Source organism: Triticum urartu, chromosome 5A (genome assembly GCF_056163025.1).
Source record: "Triticum urartu cultivar PI428250 chromosome 5A, HENAU_Tu73, whole genome shotgun sequence".
NCBI lineage: Eukaryota > Viridiplantae > Streptophyta > Magnoliopsida > Poales > Poaceae > Triticum > Triticum urartu.
In genome coordinates this window covers 613,653,347-613,676,796 of record NC_141877.1, presented here as the reverse complement: position 1 = coordinate 613,676,796, position 23,450 = coordinate 613,653,347, and positions in this window count along the sequence as shown.

Genomic DNA, 23,450 nt, shown 5'->3' with positions numbered 1-23,450 from the left:
AAGTCTCTTTACTTGTTCCGTAATGCTACATCCCGTAACTAACTCATTAGCTACATTGCTTGCAAGGCTTATAGTGATGTACATTACCGAGAGGGCCCAGAGATACCTCTCCGACAATCGGAGTGACAAATCCTAATCTTGATCCATGCCAACTCAAAAAACACCATCGGAGACACCTGTAGAGCACCTTTATAATCACTCAGTTACGTTGTGACGTTTGGTAGCACACAAAGTGTTCCTCCAGTATTCGGGAGTTGCATGATCTCATAGTCATAGGAAAATTTATAGTTATGGAGAAAGCAATAGCAACAAACTAAACGATCATCGTGCTAAGCTAACGGATGGGTCAAGTCAATCACATCATTCTCTAATGATGTGATCCCGTTAATCAAATGACAACTCATGTCTATGGTTAGGAAACATAACCATCATTGATTCAACGAGCTAGTCAAGTGGAGGCAAACTAGTGACACTTTGTTTGTCTATGTATTCACACATGTACTAAGTTTCCGGTTAATACAATTCTAGCATGAATAATAAACATTTATCATGATATAAGGAAATATAAATAAAAACTTTATTATTGCCTCTAGGGCATATTTCTTTCAGGGACATATAGAGAGAAGGCCCCATAGCAAAGTGACTAGTGGTGTGTTTGAAGCCAAAAGGTAGTATTACATTGACCCATCCATGCTTTTCAGTTTGATTATATAGTTTGTATCAGCTATATCTTTTCCACCAAATATCCGATTGACAAAATGTCAGGATAGAAGAATGCATGATATTTAAATCTTTAAAACGAGACCAATTTTGAACACTTACCAAAAAAATCAAATTAAAATTTTGAAACAATATTGAGCTTATATGAAACTAGTTCATTTGTGTTTCATTGTATTTTTACATTACTAATTATTTTTTAATTACAGGTTTTCATTGCCTTTTCATTTCGGGTTTCAGAACTATTTCATTTCTATTTTTTAGAGTATTCAAATAAGTTTTCATATCATTTTATTAAATTATCTTTCATGGTTGGGCTACACTGTAAAAGTGTTCTTTCCACATATTTCTATATAATTTGATTTCCATGTCATTGCAAGTTTTACATATTGTCATACATTGCTGGTGTTTGCTATTGTTTCATTCCACAATGCATTATATTTCATCTCAGATTTGATATAAGTTTCATTATGGTTTACTACATTCCCTTTTGCATGTTTCCATTATTTTTTCACTTCAGTTTCCATAATGTATCATCATGTATGTCACATAAGTTTCATTATGATATCAAATTGTAGTTTAAACTTCTTCAAAACATGTCCAAGATCAATCTTGTTTTAAAGATTTAAATGTCACGAACACAAATCTGCAAACAGATTGTAAATCGGATCATTGATTCGAATATTAAAGTGTTCTAAATTTTAGGATCAATCTAAAAGTATCTGTGGATGGACCGTGGGGCGAAAGAATAAAATATATTGAGTACAACAAAGTTTTGCACCAAAACAGTGGGTGGTTCTGCAGCAAGAAAGGATAAATAACATATGATAAAGAAAATGAATGAAATACTTTGTATCTGATATGTGTACATGAACACATCGCACATTTTAATTAGCTAGCAAGACATTGGTAGAAACCGGCTTGGCTAGAAAATTCTCCCTCCAAAGTCATTGCCCTCAATAACATCCGGTGTCTCCATCAATAGAAGTCTCTTTGTCTCCAGGTGACATTCTAGCAAGTTGCTGCACTTCCCGGTCATCCAAAACACAGTGGCTCCATTCCGGGCCACACGCTCGGCTTTGAATTGAACAAGCACCTCGCGCTCATGGTGGCTATTGGGCGGCCGCCCTAGCTTCCAGTCACAGAGCTATAGATGCACACAAAGGTGTGGATGGGCGCCATCCATGGGCGGTGCCAGCAGCCAACAGGCATGTAGCCATGCACTCGCTCTACGCGAAGACGGCATGGGTTGCTGACGAGTGGCAATGATTGGATTCGCAGACCAGTGCAACACCGCAGCCCTGTCCCTGAAGGAAACTAGGCACGACAGAATGAGGTTATGCTCGCCGGTTAGTGGATCCAACACAAAGGAGCTTGCCTTAGTTGTCGTCGTCGCTCGTGGCTTGAAGGAGCATGTGATCGTGGGTGTAGACTTAGCCGTGGTAACCGGGTGGTGGGCGACCATAAGAGGCCAACGGTGGGGCCTGAATATTCATCGCGCCTGATGTGGTGGGAATGAAGTTGAGCCAACGGTGCATGTCGTCGGGGTAGAGACCGAGGAGTGGTGGGATGTTGTGGTGGGCCTTGCGCAAGGCGCGGACGAAGTTCTCCTCATCGTGGGTGATATGTGAGGGGGTCCTGGATTAGGGGGTCCTCGAGCGTCCGGGCTATGTAACATGGGCCGGACTAATGGGATGTGAAAATACAAGATAGAAGACTTTCCCCCATGTCCGGATGGGACTCTCCTTTGTGTGGATGGCAAGCTTGGCGTTCGGATATGAAGATTCCTTTCTCTATAAACCGACTTTGTACGACCCTAGCCCCCTCCGATGTCTATATAAACCGGAGGGTTTAGTCCATAGAGGCAATCATAATCATACAAGCTAGACATCTAGGGTTTAGCCATTACAATCTCATGCTAGATCAAATCTTGTAACCACTATACTCATCAAAGTAAATCAAGCAAGACGTAGGGTATTACCTCCATCAAGAGGGCCTGAACCTGAGTAAACATCGTGTCCCTTGTCTCCTGTTACCTTTGATCCTTAGACGCACAGTTCAGGACCGCCTACCCGAGATCTGCCAGTTTTGACACCGACATTGGTGCTTTCATTGAGAGTTCCATTGTGCTGCCGTCGAAAGGCTCGATGGCTCCATCGATCATCTACAACAATGCTATCGGGAAGGAGATTTTTCTCCCCGCCTATATCTTTGTATTCGACAGCTTCGCACTGCGCGCCAACTCGGTTGGCCACCTGGAGCAGATCGACAGCTACGCCCCTGGTCACCAGATCAGTTTTGGAAATCTGAACTATGTCACTGATATCCGAGGAGACTTGATATTCCAAGGGTTCGCGGCTCCAACCACCGCTCCGGCCTTAGATCTAGAGCGCGTCACCAGGTTTGAAGATGGGAGTCTAGAGCCCGATGGACTCTCTGTGGCTATAGAGCCCAACACTGGAGAACCAGAGAGGATAGCGCCACCGGCAGTCATCACAAAGCCGGGCTCTTCTCCGGACACTAGCTCCAAACCCTCGAAGTCCGCGTCATGCAAGCTCGGACAGGGAACTTTGGTCCCCATCCAAACATCGCTCTTAAACGAGGCTCTAGACTTAATGCGATCCCTCGCCATCAAAGACGAACCGCTTCCGAACTGCGCCCAGCCCGGACTAGGGGCTGAAAATAGGGAATTTTACTTCCCACCTGCCACCCACTTTATAGCCACTGTCGAGGATCTAACCGACATGCTCGACTATGCCTCCGAAGACATCAACGGTATGGACGATGATGCCAGAGAGGAGCAAGCCCAAAACCCGCTGTTCACAGGACGCTGGATGGCCACTTCATCATACGACGTGTACATGGTGGGCACACCTAAAGAAGGCGACGATGATGATGAGAAGGATCCAGTCAAGGACGAACCTCTTGAGATACCACCAAAGCGTCAACGTCAGCAGCGCCGCTCTAAATCGCGTCGCGAAAAAGACAGCAATATCGGCACCGGAGACGATGACACTCCAGAGAACGCCGAAGACCAAGAAGACCCCATCAAACCAACATCCGAACAAGATGATCAGGAGGACGGGCAAATTGACCCTGACGATCAAGCAAGGAACGAAGACTCAGAGGATAGCAACTATGTACCACTCTCCGAGGACGACGTGAGCCTCGGCGATGAAGATTTCATCGTGCCAGAGGAACCCCTCGAACAAGAGAACTTTAAGCGCCGGCTAATATCCACTTCAAGAAGCATAAAGAAAAGCAGCAACAGCTTCAAGCTGACCAAGATCTGCTCAATGACAGATGGACTAATATCCTGGCAGCCGAAGAATACGGCCTCGAACGTCCAACAAAGAGTTACCCGAAGCGTAAACTGCTACCCCAATTCGATGATGAGGCGCTGGAGCCCATACCACCCACGCGTAACGCGGCTGACGGACCTGACCGACCACCACGTGGCCGGGACAGAATGACAACTCAAGCCGAACACCAGCCTGCACCACCATGCCATAAAAGTAGAGAAACAACAGCTCGAGGATACACTTATGACCTACGTCAGGACCTGGACAATAGAGACGGCCAGACCAGGTCAATCTATGGATCAAGGGGGCGTGCCCAAGAGCGACAAGACGGCCATCAGGCCTGGCACGACAAACACAACCCCACCAGGGCCGAAAACCGCATACGGACTTCATCCGAACTACACCGTGACGTTGCCTGATACAGAGGCGCTGCACACCCCCTATGCTTCACCGATGAGGTAATGGAGCACCAGTTCCCAGAAGGGTTTAAACCCGTCAACATCGAATCATACGATGGCATAACAGATCCTGTGGTATGGATTGAAGATTTTCTTCTCCACATTCACATGGCACGCGGTGATGATCTACATGCCATCAAGTATCTCCCCCTAAAACTCAAGGGGCCAGCACGGCACTGGCTGAACAGCCCACTAGAAAACTCTATTGGTAGCTGGGAAGACTTGGAGGACGCATTCAGAGACAACTTCCAAGGTACCTATGTTCGGCCCCCATACGCCGATGATCTTAGTAACATAATCCAGCAACCCGGAGAATCAGCCCGACAGCTCTGGACCAGGTTCTTAATCAAAAAGAACCAGATTGTGGATTGTCCGGTGATACGTCTCCAACGTATCTATAATTTTTTATTGTTCCAAGCTATATTATATTCTGTTTTGGACATTATTGGGCTTTATTATGCACTTTTATATTAGTTTTGAGACTAACCTATTGACCGGAGGCCCAGCCCAGAATTGTTGTTTTTGCCTATTTCAGAGTTTCGCAGAAAAAGAATATCAAACGGAGTCCAAACGAAATGAAACCTTCGGGAACGTGATTTTTGGAACGAACGTGATCCAGAGGACTTGGACCCTACATCAAGAAAGCAACCAGGAAGGCACGAGGTAGGGGGCGCGCCTACCCCCCCCCCCCCCCCCAGGCGCACCCTCCACCCTCGTGGGGCCCATGTTGCTCCACCGACGAACTTCTTCCTCCTATATATACCTACGTACCCCCAAACTACCAGATACGGAGCCAAAACCCTAATTCCACCGCCGCAACCTTCTGTACCCTTGAGATCCCATCTTGGTGCCTTTTCCGGAGCTCCACCGGAGGGGGCATCAATCACGGAGGGCTTCTACATCAACACCATAGCCTCTCCGATGATGTGTGAGTACTTTACTTCAGACCTTCGGGTCCATAGTTATTAGCTACTCCCTCTGTCTGGGTTTTTTAGGCATCTCAGCATCACAAGCATGACCCCTTTTGTAAGGCCCCGCTTTGGAAAGGTGCATGCATGCAACCATTTCATTGCTTGCATTGCAAGCCATTGTTGTTGGTGTCATGGATGAAAAATTAATACACTTCATGCGTGCTTTTTCATTGGCTGCGTGCATGTGAGTGAGTGCATTGGGAGTGAAATGAAAGAATTAATATGAGCAAATTACTATGTGTCTTGGTCTACGAGAAGTTGTCTTTTGGTCTAATAAACCAGGACGGAGGGAGTAGATGGCTTCTTCTCTCTTTTTGGATCTCAATACAATGATCTCCCCCTCTCTTGTGGAGATCTATTCGATGTAATCTTCTTTTGCGGTGTGTTTGTTGAGACTGATGAATTGTGGGTTTATGATCAAGTTTATCTATGAACAATATTTGAATCTTCTCTTAATTCTTTTATGTATGATTGGTTATCTTTGCAAGTCTCTTCGAATTATCAGTTTGGTTTGGCCTACTCGATTGATCTTTCTTGCAATGGGAGAAGTGCTTACCTTTGGGTTTAATCTTGCGGTGTCCTTTCCCAGTGACAGTAGGGGCAGCAAGGCACGTATTGTATTGTTGCCATCGAGAATAACAAGATGGGTTTTATATCATATTGCATGAGTTTATCCCTCTACATCATGTCATCTTACTTAAAGCGTTACTCTGTTCTTTTGAACTTAATACTCTGGATGCATGCTGGATAGTGGTCGATGTGTGGAGTAATAGTAGTAGATGCAGGCAGGAGTCGGTCTACTTGTCTCGGACATGATGCCTATATACATGATCATACCTAGATATTCTCATAACTATGCTCAATTCTGTCAATTGCTCGATAGTAATTTGTTTACCCACCATAATATTTATGCTCTCGAGAGAAGCCACTAGTGAAACCTATGGCCCCCGGGTATAATTTCCATCATATTAATCTCCTGTTAACAAGCTATTTCTTGCGCCATTTTTATTTTTCTTTAATTACTTTGCATCTTTATCATAAAAATACCAAAAATATTATCTTATCATATCTATCAGATCTCACTTTCATAAGTGACCGTGAAGGGATTGACAACCCCTTTATTGTGTTGGTTGCGAGGATTTTATGTAGGTGCGAGGGACTCGTGCGTGGCCTCCTACTAGATTGATACCTTGGTTCTCAAAAACTGAGGGAAATACTTACGCTGCTTTACTGCATCACCCTTTCCTCTTCAAGGGAAAACCAACGCAGTGCTCAAGAGGTAGCAAGAAGGATTTCTGGCGCCGTTGCCGGGGAGTCTACGCAAAAGTCAACATACCAAGTACCCATCACAAACCCTTATCTCCCGCATTACATTATTTGCCATTTGCCTCTCGTTTTCCTCTCCCCCACTTCACCCTTGCCGTTTTGTTTGCCCTCTCTCTCCGTCCTCCTTCTCTTTCCCTATTTGCCTCTTTTTGCCCGTTTCTTGTTTGCTTGTGTGTTGGAACGCTTGCTTGTCGTTATGGCTAGTCCCCTATCTTCTCCGTTGTCTCTCGAAAATGAAGTTCTTAATTTTAAGCAAAGGGAAGGAGAAAATCTAAAAGACGCTTGGTATAGAATTTGCAATGCTCAAAATAGATCTACCAAGAAGCAATCTACTTCCGTTCTTCTCTGCAATTTTTATGTAGGCGCTACTCCTTGGCACAGATATATCCTTGATACCATTACCGAAGGGAATTTCTTGGGTAGCCATACTTTTGATTCTTATAATCCTATGATAGATTTGTTTGGCTCACCCCCTCTTTTGGTTAATGGAACTATGTTAACTTTGGAGAATGTAATTCAAAGACTTGAAATTATTGAAAATAAAGTTGCTACCGTAGAGTTAATTAAAAATTTGGATAAAAAGATCCACAACCCAATTACTCAATATGGATCTAAAGTAGGAGTCACTTTGAAAAATATTAAGGAGAAGGAACCCATAGTTAATGAAAGAATAAATCAGGATTCCACTAGAGGTAGCAAGAAGGATTTCTGGCGCCGTTGCCGGGGAGATTCGCGCCAAGTCAAGTCAAGATTTGACTCCAGACAACGAGCCATTTCTGGTGCTGTTGCCGGGGAGTCTACGCACAAGTCAAGACATACCAAGTACCCATCATAAACTCTTATCCCTCGCATTACATTATTTGCCATTTGCCTCTCGTTTTCCTCTGCCCCACTTCATCATTGCCATTTTATTCGTCCTCTCTTTTCTGTTCGCCTCCCTATTTCTTTTGCTCCTCGCACTTTCTGCCGTTATGTCTAAAATTTGGGATATTATGGTCGATATGGACAATAATAATAACATGCAAAAATTCTGATGCTCCCGCTGAAGAACCCCCTATCTTACATACAAAAAAATTCTGAATCGGTAGTGGTAATATTATTGGAAAATGAGTTGTCCAAGATTTCTTTACTTGTGCTGGTGCTTTGCCTTCTATGGGTAGTTCTATTCTTCATAGAACTAGTAGTCTTGCGGACGCTATGCCATGCTTTTAGTTGAACTTGAAAGGCAATTTATGCACATGCATCCTTGCATAAAAAGGATTTTCCTAGAATTTTTCTAATATTGAGCATTCTTCTGTTAAGCGTGCCGCTACTATCTTTTTGGATCATGAGTTCCAATTTATAATAGAAGAGGCCAAAGAAAACTTTGCGCACTATAGGGTGGACGTTGTCCGTCCTCCCATAGAGGCAATCCTCTTTGATCAAGAGGAAATAATGCGTTTTCAATCTTTAGACTATGTTGCTTTTAATGAGAACCTTAGAAAAAAGGTTCCTACCAATGTTCTAGTTGATAGAATTTCCGAACTTAATAATGATTTTGCTATTTGAAATAATGAGCTAGGATATTCTCTTGAGTATAGGCTCACGAAGTTTTGTCAAAAGAATGCTTATAATGATAAATTGGTTGTGCAATATGAAGGGCCAAAGGAGGAACCTATACCTCCCAAAATTGATCTTGGGGACTTCTGTCCATTAAATTTAGCCCTTTTGGTTACTTTTGCTTGCCTCAAAGAAAACTTGCTGCTGAACGTAGAGAATATGAAATGATTTTTCATGATCTATCCTATTATTATGGCAATACCTAGATCTATCCTTGGTTTTATGCCTAGCTAGGGGCGTTAAATGATAGCGCTTGTTGGGAGGCAACCCAATTTTATTTTTATTCCTTGCTTTTTGCTCCTGTTTAGTAATATATAATTTATCTAGACTCTGTTTTGGTTGTGTTTTTTGTGTTTAATTAGTGTCTGTGCCAAGTAGAACTGTCGGGAAGACTTGGGGAAAGTCTTTTTGATCTTGCTGTAAAAAACAGAAACTTTAGCGCTCAGGAGAATTGCTGCTATTTTTATTTGGAGAGTGATATTTAGTTAATTCGTTTTGCATATGATTAATAGATAAATTCCTCACGTCCAGAAATTTATTTTAGAATTTTTGGGGTTCCAGAAGTTTGGTTTGCTACAGATTACTATAGACTGTTCTGTTTTTGACAGATTCTGTTTTTCGTGTGTTGTTTGCTTATTTTGATGAATCTATGGCTAGTAAAATAGTTTATAAACCATAGAGAAGTTGGAATACAGTAGGTTTAACACCAATATAAATAAAGAATGAGTTCATTACAGTACCTTGAAGTGGTGTTTTGTTTTGTTTCGCTAACGGAGCTCACGAGATTTTCTATTGTGAGTTTTGTGTTGTGAAGTTTTCAAGTTTTGGGTTAAGTTTTGATGGATTATGGAACAAGGAGTGGCAAGAGCCTAAGCTTGGGGATACCCATGGCACCCCAAGGTAAAATTCAAGGACACCCAAAAGCCTAAGCTTGGGGATGCCCCGGAAGGCATCCCCTCTTTCGTCTTTGCCTATCGGTAAATTTACTTGGAGCTATATTTTTATTCACCACATGATATGTGTTTTGCTTGGAGCGTCTTGTATTATTTGAGTCTTTGCGTTTTAGTTTACCACAATCATCCTTGCTGTACACACCTTTTGAGAGAGACTCACATGATTTGAAAATTATTAGAATACTCTATGTGCTTCACTTATATCTTTTGAGCTATATAGTTTTTGCTCTAGTGCTTCACTTATATCTTTTAGAGCACGGTGGTGGATTTGTTTTATAGAAACAATTTTTCTATCATGCTTCACTTATATTATTTTGAGAGTCCTACAAAACAGCGTGGTAATTTTCTTTAATTATGATAGGCATTCAAGATTAGTAAAAAAATTCTTATGAGTTTGTTGAATACTATGAGAAGTTCGATACTTGATAATTGTTTTGAGATATGGAGATGGTGATCTGAGAGTCATGCTAGTTGAGTATTTGTGAATTTGAGAAATACTTGTGTTGAAGTTTGTGATTCCCGTAGCATGCACGTATGGTGAACCGTTATGTGATGAAGTCGGAGCATGATTTATTTATTGATTGTCTTCCTTATGAGTGGCGGTCGGGGACGAGCGATGGTCTTTTCCTACCAATCTATCCCCCTAGGAGCATGCGCGTAATACTTTGTTTTGATAACTTGTAGATTTTTGCAATAAGTATGTGAGTTCTTCATGACTAATGTTGAGTCCATGGATTATACGCACTCTCACCCTTCCACCATTGCTAGCCTCTCAAGTATCACGCAACTTTCGCCGGTACCATAAACCCACCAAATACCTTCCTCAAAACAGCCACCATACCTACCTATTATGGCATTTCCATAGCCATTCCGAGATATATTGCCATGCAACTTTCCACCGTTCCGTTATTATGACACGCTTCATCATTGTCATATTGTTTGCATGATCATGTAGTTGCCATCGTATTTGTGGCGAAGCCACCGTTCATAATTCTTTCATACATGTCACTCATGCATCATTGCACATCCCGGTACACCGCCGGAGGCATTCACATAGAGTCATATTTTGTTCTAAGTATTGAGTTGTAATTTTTGAGTTGTAAGTAAATAAAAGTGTGATGATCGTCATTTTTGTCTTCTCCACAACCACCCTTCTATTCCACATATAGTGCTATGTCCATGGCTCACGCTCATGTATTGCATGAAGATTGAAAAAGTTTGAGAACACCAAAAGTATGAAACGATTGCTTGGCTTGTCATTAGGGTTGTGCATGATTTAAATACTTTGTGTGATGAATATAGAGCATAGCTAGACTATATGATTTTGTAGGGATAACTTTCTTTGGCCATGTTATTTTGAGAAGACATAATTGCTTAGTTAGTATGCTTGAAGTATCATTATTTTTATGTCAATATTAAAATTTTGTCTTGAATCTTTCGGATCTGAATATTCATACCACAATTAAGAGAATTACATTGAAATTATGCCAAGTAGCATTCCACATCAAAAATTCTGTTTTTATCATTTACCTACTCGAGCAAGAGCATGACTTAAGCTTGGGGATGCTTGATACGTCTCCAACGTATCTATAATTTTTTATTGTTCCATGCTATATTATATTTTGTTTTGGACATTATTGGGCTTTATTATACACTTCTATATTATTTTTGGGACTAACCTATTAACCGGAGGCCCAGCCCAGAATTGCTGTTTTTGCCTATTTCAGAGTTTCGTAGAAAAAGAATATCAAACGGAGTCCAAACGGAATGAAACCTTCGGGAACGTGATTTTTGGAACGAACGTGATCCAGAGGACTTGGACCCTACTTCAAGAAAGCAACCAGGAAGGCACGAGGTAGGGGGCACGCCTACCCCCCCCCCTTCCCCAGGCGCACCCTCCACCCTCGTGGGGCCTATGTTGCTCCACCGACATACTTCTTCTTCCTATATATATCTACGTACCCCCAAACTACTAGATACGGAGCCAAAACCCTAATTCCACCGCCGCAACCTTCTGTACCCGTGAGATCCCATCTTGGGGCCTTTTCCGGAGCTCCGCCGGAGGGGGCATCGATCACGGAGGGCTTCTACAACAACACCATAGCCTCTCTGATGATGTGTGAGTAGTTTACTTCAGACCTTCGGGTCCATAGTTATTAGCTAGATGGCTTCTTCTCTCTTTTTGGATCTCAATACAATGATCTCCCCCTCTCTTGTGGAGATCTATTCGATGTAATCTTCTTTTGCGGTGTGTTTGTTGAGACCGATGAATTGTGGGTTTATGATCAAGTTTATCTATGAACAATATTTGAATCTTCTCTGAATTCTTTTATGTATGATTGGTTATCTTTGCAAGTCTCTTCAAATTATCAGTTTGGTTTGGCCTACTAGATTGATCTTTCTTGCAATGGGAGAAGTGCTTAGCTTTGGGTTCAATCTTGCGGTTTCCTTTCCCAGTGACAGTAGGGGCAGCAAGGCACGTATTGTATTGTTTCCATTGAGAATAACAAGATGGGTTTTATATCATATTGCATGAGTTTATCCCTCTACATCATGTCATCTTACTTAAAGCGTTACTCTGTTCTTTTGAACTTAATACTCTAGATGCATGCTGGATAGCGGTCGATGTGTGGAGTAATAGTAGTAGATGCAGGCAGGAGTCGGTCTACTTGTCTCGGACGTGATGCCTATATACATGATCATACCTTGATATTCTCATAACTATGCTCAATTCTGTCAATTGCTCAACAGTAATTTGTTTACCCACCGTAATACTTATGCTCTCGAGAGAAGCCACTAGTGAAACCTATGGCCCCCAGGTCTATTTTCCATCATATTAATCTCCCGTTAACAAGCTATTTCTTGCGCCGTTTTTATTTTGCTCTATTTATTTTGCATCTTTATCATAAAAATACCAAAAATATTATCTTATCATATCTATCAGATCTCACTTTCGTAAGTGACCGTGAAGGGATTGACAACCCCTTTATTGCGTTGGTTGCGAGGATTTTATTTGTTTGTGTAGGTGCGAGAGACTCGTGCATGGCCTCCTACTGGATTGATACCTTGGTTCTCAAAAACTGAGGGAAATGCTTACGCTGCTTTACTGCATCAAACTTTCCTCTTCAAGGGAAAACCAACGCGGTGCTCAAGAGGTAGCATCCGGATGCCGAAGCCCTCGCGGCCTTCAAATATAGCATCCGAGATGAGTGGCTCGCCCGACACCTCGGCCAAGAAAAGCCGAAGTCCATGGTAGCCCTTACCGCACTTATGACCCGCTTTTGCACGGGAGAGGATAGCTGGCTTGCTTGTAGAAGTAATAGCACCTCTGAACCCAGGGACGGCAATGGCAAGCCACGATGCAACAAACACAAGCGCCAAAACAATAACGAAGGAACCCAAGACACGGCGGTCAACGCCGGATTCAGTGGCTCCAAACCCGGTTAACGGAAAAAGGCATTCAAGGAAAATAGAGATGGCCCATCCAGTTTAGACCGAATACTTGATCGGCCCTGCCAGATTCATGGCACCCCCGATAAGCCCGCCAATCACACCAACAGAAATTGTTGGGTCTTTAAATAGGACGACAAACTCAACGCCGAACAGAAGGGGAAAGGGTTGCCCAGCGACGACGATGACCAAGAGCCTCGTCAACCGAACACTAGGGGACAGAAGCAATTTCCCCCGAGGTAAAAACAGTGAATATGATATATGTCACACATATCCCTAAGAGGGAGCGCAAGCGCGCATTATGGGACGTCTACGCCATACAGCCGGTCGCCCCAAAATTCAACCCATGGTCGGCTTGCCCGATCACCTTCGATTGAAAGAACCACCCAACCAGTATCCGTTCATGGAGGTTCAGCAGCTCTGGTCCTCGATCCAATCATCAATGGATTCCATCTCACGCGAGTCCTCATGGACGGCGGCGGCAGTCTCAATCTACTTTAGCAAGACACTGTCCAAAAAATGGGCATCGATCCGTCAAGAATCAAGCCCATTAAAACTACCTTTAAAGGAGGAATACCTGGTGTAGAGACCTGCTGCACGGGCTCAATCACGCTGGAAGTCGTCTTCGGCTCGCCGGACAACTTCCGAAGAGAAGACTTGACCTTTGATATCGTCCCGTTCCACAGCGGCTATCACGCACTGCTCGGACGAACTGCTTTCGCCCGCTTTAATGCGGTACCGCACTATGCCTATCTAAATCTTAAGATGCCCGGTCCATGCGGCGTCATTACAATCAACGGAAATAGGGAACGCTCCCTCCGTACTGAGGAGCATACCGCAGCCATTGTGGCCGAAGTACAAAGCGGCCCTGTCAAGCCGCACACCTCATCGGCTATTAAGCCGCGCGACTCTATTACAGAAGGCCGGCCAATTCTACATGCTAACAGCTCGGCAATTCCAGAGCTAGATTAGCAGCTTTGCCTCCATCGATCGCCATGTATATCCGCGAAAACTGTACCACGCGTGCATAATTACGCACTCAAAGTACCTTGGGCATCTGCGGAGGCACAATATGAACATGCCTATAGTACGGCTTGACCCTATACGACCTTCCCCTTTTCTTTAATTTTTTATCTTTTACCACAGGTGCGTCAAAACCTGCTCATCCTATGGACTCACAAGGACTCTCTCCGAGCCCAGTTCCGTACAAATAGTCGAAAACCATTCCTCTCAAGGAATCTTTTCTTACTCAGGCGAAAGCGGCGCAGACGTGCGGCAGGAAGGTGCAAAGGACTTCGTAGACCACAACCTCACTCAAGAACCTGTATAAAGCCTTTTTTCCTTAGCCTTAGACCCTCGGCATGTAAAATGACCTTGGTGATTATGGTACCCTCTATGAGAGTACGTTTTCCCGTATCAACCAGACTCCAGTAAACAAAATTCTTCTTCGGTATCGTCTTTACTTATAGACTTTATTCCGTCTCTTTAGTTGTCTCACGCACACACCTCCGCATAAATTGCCAGGGGCTCTATATGGCAACACATGTGTTGCCAAACAAAAAGTCCAAACAGCTTTATAGCACAATTCAGCATCCTGAGCTCGGCACTATATGCATCGGCTCTGAATCATGTCTTTGGTCAATAGTTGGGTTACCCGGCTCCTGCGTTTGCTACCTTACGTTCCATCTGATCGGCTAGGGTAGTAAAGGGAGAACTACTGCGATTGTGTTTCCGGTTCATCCGGTTAAGCACCTCAGTAGAGAAAGCCGAAAACTGACTGTCATGATGCGACGAGAGCTGTCAGCCGCTCGATGACTTACTAAAATCTTTAGCGATATTTTCCATATTACACGAAGGACTGTTCTCCGGTCACATATGCAAAGCATCCGCATTGGGATAGCCGCGTATACACCAGGGGCTACTTTGTAGACCCGTCGTCAAACTCCTATGGCTAAGTGAGAGCATGAAAATGGCATAGTCTGATTGCCTGGTTCACCGCGCTAACATCTCCTTCATGGACAAAGACGTTGGGATAAGTGTTGTCATGCGCAATTCCGAACACCCTAGTAGTATCTACATGGTGGTTGAAGCCGACGGCTAGGAACTCTTAGATATAAAAACGGCCGCACAGGAGGATAAAACCCTTCATAAATGCATGAATATATTACAAAAGCCTTAGTTCATATACAAACTCCCGAATAGTTCGGACTCGTTCACTCGAACACTACATCCTTCGAGCATTGGCCTTCTACAAGGCGGGCACCTTTTAGTATGTCCTCAAAATAGCGCTCCGGTGTGCGATGGTCCTTGCTTTTGGGCGGGCCTTCAACTGCCACCTTTTCGGCCTTCATCTTCTCCCAGTGCATCTTAACACGGGCGAAGGCCATTCGCGCTCCTTCTATGCAGGACCACCTCTTGACGGTGTCGATTCAGGGCAGCGCATTGAAGAGACGCCGCACAAGGCCGAAGTAGCTGTCTAGAATAGCTTCGGTCGGCCATGACTGGACTATGATGTCCTTCGTGGCCGCGCTGGACATCTTATGCAGCTTCGCCCATTGTGCCATCTAGTCATTTAGCAGTGCGGGACACTCCTCCCCGCAAAATGCGACCAGAAAAGCTTCTCCGTTGCGTACCCCTCTTGGGCCCGAAAGAAATGGGCGGCATCCGCAGCACTCTTCGGCAGATCCGCATATGCGCCTGGAGAACTCCATAGTCGATTAAGCAAGGCATACCCCCGATACCCAAATTTATCCTCTAATGGAAAGGGCTTACCAGCTGCTATCTGTCCGGCTTGATGGATTTCCTCACGCACCGCGCAGGACTCGTACCGTGCCTGCTTGGCGTCTTGAAGAGCCTTGGCGAGTTCGGTCCCCTCCGCCTTATTTTCCTCTTCTAAGGACTCACACTTACGGGCGGTGTCCTTCAGCTTCTGCTCTGCCTCGGTCACCCGTTCCTCAAAACGGCGCCAAGCGGCCTATTCGGCCATTAAGTCCGCAACCGCTTTATCAGCGACCGCCTTGCTTACCCTAGCTTGCTCCTTGGCTAGGGTAAGCTCACCCCTGAGGGTTTCAACCGCGGCAGCACCATCTGCACAAACACACACATTGCAGCTCTGGAAATTCCACAGAACACGGGCATAAACAGGCATAAAATAAGAGTATCCCATACCTTGCGCCTGGTCGAGCCGCTTGTTAACAAGGACTAGGTCCTCATCAGCTCACTCTAGTTTCCGTCTGAGTTCGGAAATTTCCGCTGACTGGGCAGTCTCCGCTAACAGGGAAGCCTGTTTTAATCCAAATAAAATAGCATGTTACCACCTGACAACTGACTATTGATCTTTGCTCGCTTTTCGTTCAAAGTACCAAACAAAGTCTCAGGGGCTACTGTCTATATACAAGCATATTTCTCGTAAAAATGATGAAAAATATTACGTTGCATACCTCGAAGCCTGCTAGCAGGCTGGAGAAGGCTTCATTCAGCCCGCTCTTGGGAGACTGAATCTTCTCAGCCACCATACCCATTAGGATGCGGTGCTCATCCAGGACGGATGCACTTTGCAGTGCGTCCGCCGTGGTATTCGGCGCCTCCGGATTAACAGAGGACACCGCTCCCCCTTCCCCTGCAGGGGGTCGCTCACTAGACTCCGGAGCCATATGGGTCTCCAGAGTAGTATGCGGCTGTGGGTCGAATTGACCGGGGCCCCGTCACCGGTCTCCGTGGGGGCGTACCCCCCAGTCCTTCGGCAGCCAAGGTGTTGCCCTCCGGCGTTGGTAAATCGCACGCCCCCCCCCCCTCGCGTCTCTTCGAGGCCCGGGGAGGGCCTATGCGATGACACATTGGTGTCATCCGCCTTGTGGCGGGGAAGCTAGAGGAGGCGATTCGCTCTCCATCATCTCCGGCGACAGATCCCCCGAGGACGAGGATTGCTGGGGGAGACTAAGGGCCGGACTAAAAAATAGAACTTAGAGTTATCACCACACTCCATAGAGATTGGATGTATGTGAAAAAATCCCAGGGTACTTACGAGTCGGCTTGGGGCTTGGTCCGGCGAGGTGCTTCGGCATGACCTCGGCGTCTGATTCTGAGTCATCGGAGAGGGTAATCTTGTCCCTTTTGGATGCTTCGGCCTCCAGGTCTTCGGAGGCCGCCCTCTTCTTTCCCTTGCGGGGAGAATCTTCTTCTTCCTCCTCCTCCTCCTCCTCGTCGTCGTCGCCCTCGTGAGAGGACTGGGCATCAGCTTCTCCGGACATTGCGTCTGAAGCGCCCTCCTCTTTCTTCTTCTTCTTCTTCTTGTCCTTCTTTACCGGCGCCTGGTATGGCGCCAGGACCAGCATCCTCATTAGCAGAGGATCAGCTGGGTTTTCGGGGAGCAGAGCCGGACACCAGATCTGCTCCGCCTTCTTGGTCCAAACCTGTTTGGAGATGGACTACTCAATACTTCTCCTTCGAATGGACGCACCAATTGGTGTTCGGAGGTTTTAGAATTTACCTTGGAGGCTGGATGATGGCAGTCGAGGCTCGTGTCGTCCGATGACTTTGGCCACGACTTCTGCTTCTTAAAAAGCAGCTTCCAGATCCCCTTATGCATTGTAGCGAAGAACCGTTGCAGGGGCCACGGCCCTTCCGGATTGAACTCCCACATCTTGAGGGGCTGCCGCTGGCAGGGAAGTGCTCGGCGGATCATCATCACTTGGATCACATCAGCGAGGGTAATGTCCTTCGCTATCATGCCTTGGACGCGTTTCTGCAGCAGCAACACCTCATTGACCGACCCCTAGTCCGGACCCTTGTCGGTCCAGGATGTGAGCCTTACCTGGGGTCCGAATCTGAAGGCTGGAGCGACTTCCCACTTAGGGCCGCGGGGTTCTGTGATATAGAACCATTCCTGTTGCCATATCCTGACGGTGTCCACAAAGACTCCCTTTGTCCAGTTGACTTTGGGGAGCTTGCTCACCATGGCGCCACCGCAATCCGCGTGTTTCCCATCGACCACCTTCGGCTTCACGTTGAAAATCTTGAGCCATAAGTCGAAGTATGGAGGGACGCGGAGGAAGGCCTCACACACGATGATGAACGCCGAGATGTGGAGGAACGAATTTGGGACCAGATCGTGAAAATCTAGCCCGTAGTAGAACATGAGACCCCTCACAAAGGGGTGGAGGGCGAATCCGAGTCCGCGGAGGAAGTGGGGGATGAACACCACCCTCTCGCTGGGCTCCGGAGTGGGGATGACCTGCACCGGATCAGGAAGCCTATGCTTGATTTCCGCGGTTAGATAACGCGCCTCCCACAGCTCCTTGATGTTCTCCTCCGTGACGGAGGAAGCCATCCACTTGCCCTGAGAGCCGGCCATGGTCGGAGGAGTTGTGGAGGGGAGAAAAGCTTGGAACTAGGGCGCTGGAGCTCGAGGATGGGGAGGCAGAGAGAGAATGAGGCATGGGACAGAAGAGTTAGATTCTATCCACTTATATGGACTGTGAATATCAAGCGTCCCCCTTCCTTGAGCCTTAAAACTCACCTGTTCCCAAGGGATCATGCGAACAACACGGTTGGATTACCAAAACTCGTATTGATAAGGTTCCCGCAATAAGGGGACACGATCTCTACTTTGAAAAGACGTGTCGATAAGGATTTACGTGTTAAAACGCGAGGCGGGAGGCCCAAAACGGTTCAAAATGTTAGCAGAGCTAAGCGTGACATTCCGCTTGAAAAAATTGTTGATGGAGGATTAACCTGTTAAACAGATCCGGACATAGTTCTTGTTGATCAACTACTTTAAAGTATTCGGAGGAGGAACCCGCCTTGCAATGCCAAAGACCATCTGCGTGCCGGATACATCACCATTGAAGCCTGGTTCAGGGGCTACTAAGGGAGTCCTGGATTAGGGATCCTCAGGCGTCTGGGCAATGTAACATGGGCCGGACTAATGGGCTGCGAAGATACAAGATAAAAGACTTTCTCCGTGTCCGTATGGGACTCTCCTTTGCATGGATGGCAAGCTTGGCATTCGGATATGAAGATTCCTTTCTCTATAAACCAACTTTGTACAGTCCTAGCCCCCTCCGGTGTCTATATAAACCAGAGGGTTTAGTCCATAGAGAAAATCATAATCATACAAGCTAGACATCTAGGGTTTAGCCATTACAATCTCGTGGTAGATCAACTCTTGTAACCACTATACTCATCAAAGTCAATCAAGCAGGACGTAGGGTATTACCTCCATCAAGAGGGCCCGAACCTGGGTAAACATCGTGTCTCCTATCTCCTGTTACCTTCGATCCTCAGACGCACAGTTCGGGACCCCCTACCCGAGATCTGCTAGTTTTGACACCGACAATATGCCCCGCTGCATTTTGTAGGACGAGAATACGAAGGTGAGGGCTCTGGGATCTGGCGGGATGCGCCGACACGGCGGAAGACGTTGCGGAGAAGGTGCTCCATAAGGTGCTTGGGTGGCTGCGTCGGCAGGGTAGGCTGGTAGCCAGCGTCTGGACTCTCATTCTCCATGCCAATGGTTATCAAGGGCTAGGGCCTGAGACTATCGAGGAAGATGAAGGAGGGCATAATAGCGATCTTACGTAAGGAAAAAACCGAGAAAGAAACGCAGGGCTGTCTGAACAAATGGAGAAGGCTCTCGTGTGCCACCAATAGCTCGACAGATTTGTCTGCTGGGAAAGTTTTAAATGCGGCGCGTGGTAGTTAAACTCTGTTTGTTTTTGTGCTTCCTTTTGTGTACACCCGCAAGAAAAATATTGCCGTCTGTTTCTCCAAACTCAGCGGTGGTACATGTCCTTTTGTCTTTGTTGAATTTGTGACTCACGAGTGCATGTACATCTGCCTCACAGTATCATGTGGCCTGCACGCCTCAGTACAGCTTCAATCCCGTGGCTGGCCGTGGTGGTCGTGCGCTGCTGTTGCCGGTTGTGCCCTGATGTTGCCGACGTCTACCGAATGTGTGGTATGCTGCGTTACACCAGACTATGCGTCCTGATGTGTGTCCACTCTGGAATCTGCATGTTTGTTCGGTTTTTGCATCGTAATTTCTTTCTGTGTTCTGTTACTGTTTCGAGTTGTTATTCTTTCATGCCTGGTGAGATGGAAGGTCAAAGAGGAAAATGCATCTCCATAGATATTATGTAAGCATCAAAACAACCTTTTTTCATTCTTTATTCAAGATTATAAGTGAAGATGGAAGTTCTCATGCTCCACACCATTTGAAAATATTCAGTTAACTAAAGACAATAAATTGGGTTTCTAAGTCGATTGTTAGTCTGGTATGGAATTTCCACCCCTTGAAAAAAAATTATCACTTTGTGCCACAAAGCATCGCCATTTGGAGAGATCAACATTTTAAGTGAGAGAAAGTATTATGGTGGCAGTGCTGCACCAGAATTTCATGTGAGAACTGAGATGTCCGGGATTATGTTATTTAAATTGTTTTGAGAGATCATCTTTTATTATATTGTAAGTTTTATTTCCAGTGTTCAATAATATCCAATGATGTTTCACTTAAGCAATTAAATTTGTTCCTGCTCTCTTAGATTGAATCATACTTGTGACATGGAGGATAACCTAAGTTGCAATACAAGGTATTCACTCCTTGCATCATTCAATCAACATTGTATTGCAGAAAATTACTTATCTATTGTAGGAAATAAAGTTCGCAAGTATACACAATGTGCAATTCCACATACAAAATGGAACTGTTGAGTTATCTTGAGGTAAGGCAAATGATCCTTGAGTAGTTCCTTTGGAGATATGGGTGAGACCGACAACCTCATTGGTGTTTCTTTGCCATTCGTTTGTTGGATATAATAGTTTCCACACGAAAATAGTTCATGTGTGATATTTCATACATATGTTGTTTGAGTTCTTAATTCTCCCATGCTTCCTTTACTAATATAGGATCATGTTGGCTATTTTATTGCAGCGACAACCCAATGTTGGCTTTGGTGTCGATTGAATATGTCCCGCAGCAACGCGCGGGGTTTCATCTAGTTTGGTTAAAAGCCCTCTCTCTCTCTCTGCCTAGAGTTTTCATATGGCATCCACATCCCCGAATACATGTTCTTGACATAAATTATTTTCCCTACAACCAAGTTGCCTACTTGGTGAAAAAGTGGAAGCTGCACATTTCGCTAAAGTAAAGTTGGAACATTCACGCTTTTAGTTATTCTAGAACATCTACTATAATCTAATTGTGCCATGTTGTATAATGTAGATTAGGGCGAAGTACCAATCCGCCTCAAGCATTAACGCGAAAGAAAGACAGAAGGTGTCATGAACAACTCGACATCTTTGTCCTCTGGAACATAATTTTGGTTACCCAACAATAAATTTGGTTACTGCTGGGTATCCACGTTTCTCAGTACCAAGTCGGTAATAGAACTAGGAAACCTCTGATTAGTGTAGGTGATAGCGCATTTTTGTATAGCAATAAGTGATACATAGCAAATGCAGTACACCATCTCTGCCAAGGGGGGTCCAATAGGGGTGTAGGGTGTGGCCACTAGTGCAATGCCATATGTATATCTTAGGAAAGGAGAAAAGGGATTTTGGCCTAGGCCAAGTAGTGAAGTGAAGAGCCGAATCAATCCCAGTTGCATCTCTCGATTTGCGTTGAGGCCAAGGGATCTTGGTCGATCACTATTTGCAACAGGAAGTGAGCGCACCGCCAAGCGGAACATAGGGACTTGCAGCAGGAATCCCAACCCCATTAGTACTTTCTTCTTTGCACTATCAATAAATACTTGGTCAAACTTAACAAGTTTGACCTTAAAAAATCATATGCACTACAATTTGGCAAAGGGAGTACTAGTACTAGCCCTAGCGACAAGGGAGAATATGACAGTAGCTAGCAGGGGCTAGGATGCAAATGCACAACATAGGGTGGCACCATGCATTGCAGTAGCTACTAGAAACTATATAGGCTTATGGCTCTACTTTGACGAAATAAACTAATCATGGGTGATTCCTCTCTTCGGAACATGTCCTAGATCCTTGACTCATCCTCTCTTCAATCTTCATAATTTTCTATACCTTTTTGCATTGTAGAATTACATCGTTGATTCATTAGTGATGAACACAAATAAATTATTCTACGCAATTGAAGAAGTGAAATTTCCCCAGCCTAGCTTAAAATCCTAGACCTGCCACTTTCTCCACCTCATCACATATGATCCAGGTACGCGGATTTAGAAATCTCAATACAAAAGAGGGTGATAGAGAAACAAACTAAATATGTCAATCCATTCATCGACTAAACTCCCAACTACACTCTCTTAACCACTGGCATTGCCACCGCCGACCAAAAGTAGCCTCTATCGCTTTTCAAGATCACCAAAGCAATTTCTCTAGGAATTAAGTAGCCACCACGACTCCCACTTAACCAGATATAGAATTTTCACCTGAGAAATCCCTTGAGTACGGGAAAAGGCACATGGGGCCCATGATGGTTGATCCCTCTATGGAGGGGGAAAAGAACCCTAAGCCCACCAAGAGCGATAATTCCCAATTGACAATTCCTTTCTAGAAATGGATTCCCAAAGCAAAAGTGTGTATGTCACGTTTGTAGTATTGAGACACAAAACACATAGTAAAAAACATCTCCCAAGTTATTTTAGAGGGATGCGTGAGGGTTGGATGGGGGCGCCACAACCCCAGAGTTATCTTGATCTCCCCTCCTCATCTCCACCGCTTCCCCCTCGCCATCTCCCTTCGTCCTCTAAATAGGAGGAGTAGCTTCATGTCGGTCTATTTGATGGTGCCTCGTCATCTTGTATGCCACTCTTTAGCATTATTCTTGAGCAATGTCCAACTGTGGTAGAAGATAAATGGCTTTCGTTTTAACTAGGTATTGTCTTGTATTTCTCTTGGATGTAGGTCACCCATTCTATTGAACAATTCATAAGAAAAATACGGTTTCAAGATATCAAGTACACTGGAGAGTTGACGATATGATCATAGTACTCACATGATCCGACAATGGCACACCACTTGGAGGAAGTCCCGCCCACCGGTTGCAAAACTCTTGAATCGGGCTTCAATGATGTGCGAGTGACTGAGTGTTCGGTTGGAAGGTATCTTCACATTGTGATGGTCGTTCTCTTCAGTGCACCTCCAATAGTTGATGTTAGATTGATCATTCATCTTACCGCATCAATTTTCATAGTCTCCCATGCCACCACCAAGGCCACATCCTCATCTATCCTATAATTGACTAATGATTTTTCTTTCTTTCGATCACTCAGAGTACCAACGTGCTAACCTGCATGCCATATTTTTTCCTTCTACATGAGCATTTGACATTGAGAAATAAATGTTGTCCATGGCCCACGAGATTGTTTATCATGCTCATGAAAGAATCAACACCAGCTATGGCTTGATCACTAGCATTCAACGAGAACATTCACTACCAAAGCTACAACCACAATTGGACCCAAAAAAAAGACGATTCCCTCACCATGTTGGCATTATACCAAACACCTGAGTAGTGTCTACCATGCCAACGTCGTCGCCGCCCATGGCAGCCGATGGAAGAGCTTCGAGGGGAGGGGTCATGGGGATGGTAGGACCCGACCGCACGTCGGCGCTGCCTTAGTCTTCTGAGGCACCTTCGTGGCTACGATCGGAGGATGCATCGACGCGGGATGCTTGTGCCAGGAGGCACCGGGT